The sequence below is a fragment of the Nymphaea colorata genome, chromosome 11 (assembly GCF_008831285.2).
Source record: "Nymphaea colorata isolate Beijing-Zhang1983 chromosome 11, ASM883128v2, whole genome shotgun sequence".
NCBI classification, from domain to species: Eukaryota; Viridiplantae; Streptophyta; class Magnoliopsida; order Nymphaeales; family Nymphaeaceae; genus Nymphaea; species Nymphaea colorata.
In genome coordinates, this window is record NC_045148.1 from 618,241 (window position 1) to 624,916 (window position 6,676).

The window sequence follows — 6,676 nt, forward strand, 5'->3', positions numbered from 1 at the left end:
TAGACCCGGCCACCATCCCTGCAAAAGGCCAATATGTTTTGACGACAGGCCATCAATGGCCTGGCCCCCAAGCAGCCATAGTTTCATGTATATGTTGGGCAAGGGAGTCCCTAGTAGACCTAGTCCAAGGGCGGAAAGGGATAGGGCTGCTTGCTATGGAGATGGCGACCCCATGCACTTCTCCCATGGTGGCCTTGTGGATCATATAGCCGATGATCTTCCAAGCTATAATTTGCCACAACATAGGGTAGACTTCCCAAAATTTAGTGGCAAGAGATCCTTGGAATGGACACACAAGACCCAACAATATTTTCAATGCCAAAGAGTGCCAAGAGGACAATACATTCTGATGTGTGTACTTGATTTCACAGATGAGGCTATGTGGTGGTACTGTTGGTATGAACATTGCCATGATGATATGGAACATGAGGTGTCCATGGATGAGCTTCTTGTCAGATTTAGGGAGGCCTTCCTTATAAATGATGGGATTGAATTAATGAGTTTAAGATAAATAGGAACTATCTGAGAATATCAAAGTACATTTGAAGACTTTAGTAATTAGGCTGTATGGTGGCCCATGGCCACATTCATTGGTACCCACATTGGAGAATTAAAAAAAAAAAAATTCGAATCAAATTGCTCTCTCAAAGACCTTAAACTCTAAGAGAATGCTTTCGACAAGGTAGGGGTCCTTGGAGAGAAAGCTGGCGGCTATGGTTCCTCACATAGATTTATATAGGCTGGACTTTAGCCATACCCCTACAACCAACATTTCAGAAGGCCAAGGTACTTCTATCTCCACAAAGAGGCCTCCCATCAAGGCCAAAGAGAGCAAAGACATGCTCGACACCAAAGTTCATCCCATGATTGAATATATCTCCAATAAAGTGGGGGATGATAGAATGAAAAATGGTTTTTTTTTTCACTTCTGATGAGAAATTGCGTAGTCTGCATAAATGCAAAAAATGCCATATCTACGAGGTAGTAGAAGAGAAGAGTGAAGAAGAAATGGAAGAACCTAAAAATGATGACGCAACAACCCATGAAGCCTTAGATGTCACTTATCACACCTTAGCTGGCACTACTATTCCTAACTCCATAAGGGTATTAAGCCAAATTGGGAACCAAAGGGTGGTCATTCTAGAAGATACAAGATCAACTCACAACATTTTGAATGTCCAAATAGCTGACCATATATGTACCCCGAAAAAGAACACCCACCCTTTGAAATGATAGTTAAATGAGAAAAACAACATTGCTCAACTATGTGCGCAGGTTTAGACAATAAGGTGCAAGAGAATAAATTTAAAACTGACCCTTTTGTACTAGCTGTTTTGAGGGTAGGTGTTATCCTTGGGATACAATGATCGAAAACCTTGAAGGATGTAAGATGGGGCTTCAAGCACATTACTATGTCATTTCCTAAGGAGGGTGGGAGTGCCTCTCTTAAGCGTTTGTGTTTGCATTTCATTGGCCATCGGCTGAAGTAAAACAAGCCATTGGCCATAGCCAGCTTTAAAAGTCAAGTGAAAGTCTTTTTGTACATCATTCTTCGTTCTTGATTTGGAAGAAGAAATCCATATGGATTCTTTGCATCTCTCTCTTGCATACATTGTGCAAGAGCGAAGGGTGACCCACCAAAACACTGACGTGAAAAGCAACTCCGGTATTCTTAATAGTAGCAGCGGCTGCTATAGCCACCAATTGAGTTCCTTTGTTGGATGACCAGTGGCCTGAAATGACTTGACCATGTGATCACACACTAAGGAAATCCGGCAAGTTTTTCTCCAAGTAGGCCAGCTTTACATTCCTTGCCCAGATACCCATTCCTTCATATAGGGGTTCTTCAAAGACTGTCATCTACTGAATGGCTTCACCCTTTTGGCTATTTGAGGATTAGCCAAGTGTCAACCAACATCCTCCCTGTCCACCAGCCATTTCTAGCTACCAACCAACCCAGCTGGTTCTTTTGATCATAATCAAGTCTTCTGAGAAGTTATCTAGCCAACCCAATCATGGTAGACCAGTTTTTGAGCACCTTGGGTCCCTTTACCATATTAGCTATCATAAGCCAAGGAGCCAGCCGAACCTTGTTGGTATACTTCTTGGCTAATAAACAACATCAATTTTCTTTGGGTTTTGGGCACCTTGTAGTTTTTTGGTAAACTTCTCTGCTTTTTCAGGCCAGCTGAATCTCCCTATTTAATGTGGCCTTCCATTGGAAACATGTTCTCGGTCGGCTGAAGCTTGTTCTTGGCAAACCTTCTGCTTGAACCACTGAGTCCAACCTTTCCACTACTCTCAGTTTTGAAAACTCTTGGTTGTCCTAACCCTTCATAGCTAGCCAGGTTGAGGGTGAATAGGCATAGCCCTAATCATTGTCCTTGCGTCACCTATGGTTGAGATGGTTGAACTGTAGCTAGCCATGTCTAGGCACCTACCGCCTACACTCGGCCACTTCAATTCCCTCTCTCGTTCGAATCAGACTACATACAAAGGGCATGTGCCAATCCCACTAGCTAATTGTACAATGATTGGAGGACAACATGTGTGAGACTCTAGCTTTTGAGTGAAAAGTCATCCATCGTGAGAACTCAAGCAGCCATGGTCAACTCCAACTGAGACTGGCAGGCTGTTGCTAATCCTTGCTGGCCACCACTGGCCACTTGTAGTAGGCCTTCAAAAGCCACGTTTGTCATCATGGCTGTGAGGTGGCACCATTGGCCACTGGTAAAGATTGTTCAATCCCTCTATTAGGCAGGGTGGGTGTTTGAATTTTTCCACCTTTGGCTTCTTTGCCAGTAGGTTGGCCAAACAGCCTCGGTTGAGAGGAGTTGAGTCATGACAAAGGAGGGTGTGGTTTGGCATAGTACATGATGCTTGCATGGTTCGATAAGAGAGATGAGTGATTGATAAAATGCTTTTTAGCTGAATGAAATCTTTATTAATCTCCATATTGAGCAGGTTCTCTATGGTATGATTTGGTGTTGGTTTTACTAATGTACTGTGGGGGATTGTGCTGGGGATCTGTCTAACCGGGTGATTGATTGTACTCAGTAGGGCACGTCATGCTAGCCTAAGGGTCTTGGGAGTAGCCTAACGTGCGGTCGTCCAGCCTTGCCCAACCTACCTAGGCCATGGTGGTGAGTGCTGAATTGGCAAAGGCAGCAATCCCTTGAATCATCGAATGTGGTAGAGAGAGAGCACTGTGCTGGCAAGCTAGGGCAAGGTGGCACGGATTTGGGTGCCCAAGCGGTATGCATGCATGTTGAATAGGCCAACATGGCAGTAACAAAGCCGGGCCCTAGCTGGCTACTAGCCAAGGCTACATCCCAGTCTTCATACTGGTCCAGCATGGTGGGGTGCGCACTAGTCACTCGCCTAGCTGGTCGGTTAGTACCAAGTGGAGGGCATCAGGTGTACATTTAAGCAAGCAGAGTGGTCCATCGGGGCAATGGGTGCCCTTGTGGCATGTCAAGCTAGACCAAAGGGATAGGTGGGATGCTGGGAGCAGGCCAGGTGACAACTGGACCTTGGAGTGGTCAATGGTGGTGCACGGGCTCCCAATTGGTGGCTACACTTGATGGCTCTATCCAGGTGGCTTCCTCTTGGGGGGAAGGGGGAGGGGTGAGGGGCTAAACATGCTTGCTTCTTCAGCATGGCCGTTTGGGTCTTGCTGGTGATCTATAGGGGCTGGTTTGGGCCAAGTGGCACCTGCACACAGGATGATGTAGAGCCCAACAAGGTTGTGGGCTGCTCTTGAGTCATGCATAAGCTGGCCAAGCTTGAACGACCCCTCCAATATTGTGTTTTCTAGCAGTGTGCATGACTGAAAAAGACATGACTGTGCGTGTATGCAGACTTACCTCCTGACAGTCTATATGGTTGGTCAGGAGCCCAAATCGCAATGATGGTGGAGGGTCAAACCCCTCTTGTGATGATACATCCAAAATTTAACAATTGAATGGCAAAGAATTTCCAATATACAATAATAGCTTACTTATATGAAGGATTTTTGAGATTAAGCATTGGTTATCAACAAGTCAATTAGTCCTTGAGATGGCAGTGGATGGTAGTGCATAAGGCCCACTTTTCCTGTCATAAAAAATGGAAATATTTAATTAGTGTGGAGTGAACATAGATTTCAAGGTGGTTTTACAGAAAATAACATGAGAGGCTAGTAATAGGACGCTCACCGCAAGCCAAGGGAGGTTAAACAAAAATTTGATAATGTAGGTGAAGATTCCTCAACTATCACTATAACTATGAAACAAATACACATTCTAGAGGATCTTGTTTATAAAGACATATACATGAGAGGTGGATAAAAACAACCGTTTTATAATTCAAGCAGGAGGTTTCGATGATTTTGAGGTAGGTTTTACATTAGTGAGAGAGTGAAGCTCCTTTAAATAAATTGGAGATAGTGCAGCCATGTGTGGAAGCAAAGGACTATGAGGCCATAATATAAGATGAGATAGTTTAGAGAGAGCTCTTGAGTGGGAGGAAAGCCTTTGGAAAGCCAAAGTAAGATGGAAGTAGCCACAACATATTTTGAGGAGTTCATGAAACTGTGATGAAGCTATGAGATATGTCTTTTGATATATATAACTAAGGAAAAAGAGTGTCTAATGAAGCGAATTGTAAATTGATAACTTCTATCACAGAGGAAAATGAAAGTAGCAGTGATCAGCATGTGTACATTATAAAATATGATCTACCAAGAGTTGCCAATTCTTTCTTTAGAATGGGCAAGATGGTAAGGAATGTTAATAACACAAGCATCATGCTCATGTTTTACCCAAATTTAGAGATGCAGTGAAGATTGAAGATTTCAAACCCATTGCTAATTCTGCAATAGTATATATAAAATTATTGCAGAAGAGAGTAATCACTGAACGTTTGGAAAGACATGGTGATCGATGATCAATTTATATTGGCCTAGTAGTTGATTGATTTGTATTGGAGAGAGAAACAAGAGGTAGCATGCCTAAAGATGGACCCGTCAAAAGTATATGATGGGGTACCTTGGAACATCATAGAAACACAATCAAGGAACTAGGATTTCATCTTGATTGAATCAACTGGGTGATGATTTTTGTGAAAACTATATCATTTACTATGCTAATTAATAAGGGGAAAGGGAGGCAGTTTAAGGCCAGGAAAGGGCTAAGGGGACCAATTATCTCCTTACATCTTTATTCTAATTATGGAGATGGTTACTAGGGGCTTAAAAGGTGGAATGTAGCAAAGAAATATAGGAATTCTTAAATCCTCAAGAGGTTGTAGAAGTGTTAGTTCAATCATGTTCACAAGTAGTATCTTGATTTTCAGTAAAGGCATAAGAAGATATGTTTGAGCAATCAATAGCTTTCTGCATAATTTGGGGGGTAAAACAGGTCCAAAGATGAACAATTGTAAATCAAAGGTAGTGTGTTGCAACATAGAGGAAGAGAAGATAATTTAGCTAGCTGATATATTTTTATGGGAGCTTAACCAGAAACTGCTTAAACATTTTGGATTGCCATTAGTGGCAGGTCAACCCATGGAGAGTCAGTGCAGTCAATTATTGGACAAGTTCAAGAAAAAGTTAACTAGTTAGAAGACTAACATCCTGTCTTATAAGGAAAGATTATACTTGATAAAACGTAACTTGGCCTCTCTCCTGGTATATCATATGCAAGCATACATGTTGCCTAGAATGGCTCTTTTCATTCAAATAAAAAAAATATATAGCATACTTTTTTGTAGGGAGAGGAGCTTATAGGTGGAAGGAAATGAAGGATAATATCATGACACAAATTGTGTAGACTGAAAAAAAAAAGAAGGTGTTAGTTCAAAGATGATGAAATACATAAATGATTCTCTGGTAATAGGTAATGAAAGGTAAAATTATAGGGGTAACTTGTAAAATTGGCTAAAATGGAAGATATGTATGAGAGAAGAAAAAGTATGTGGTGTCTCCAGTACATATGGAAAGGATCCTGGGCAAGCTGGAGTGCAGGATGGTGTGGAGGAAAATCTAGGATAGTGTATGTTCGGCAATAGATAATGGTGCAAACATGGAGTTTTGATAGATAGGTGGGGAGAAGAGATGCTAGTCAATGGCATTTGGAGAAATAATTATGTATTCATTACAATCGACTTCCATCTGATCATTGTAGAGGTGAAAATAAAGTATAGCATCAACCTTATATATCTGCTAGTGTAGACATAATTATCTAAGGTTGATCACTCAGTCAAGTGTTGTGGATGAGTGCGAAGAAATTTGTATAGTTTAATATCATTTATGAGAAAATTAGAACAAAGGCTAGTGAGAGGATTGGAGATTGAAACTTTGGAGCAACAAGATCCCTCTATGGGCCTATTGGATGTATTTGGCCTGTGGAAACAATCTTCTCACTCCATACAAACTAAAAAGAGAAGTGATTAGTATGGCAAATAGGACATGTTCCATAGAAAAAAAGAATAATCAAATCAACACTTCCTTTTCAGGTGTCAAGTTGCAACAAAAGTGTGACACTTGATGGCAAAACATTTTTGTAGAAGGAGAATTCAATGATAGAAATGGCTATTGAATTCCAACATTGGATAAAGATTAAGTTCAGTTAGAAGTGACTAACCATTTGCTGGGTTGTTTCATTCTAGGGGATAGTCTATAAAATAGGGTGGACCA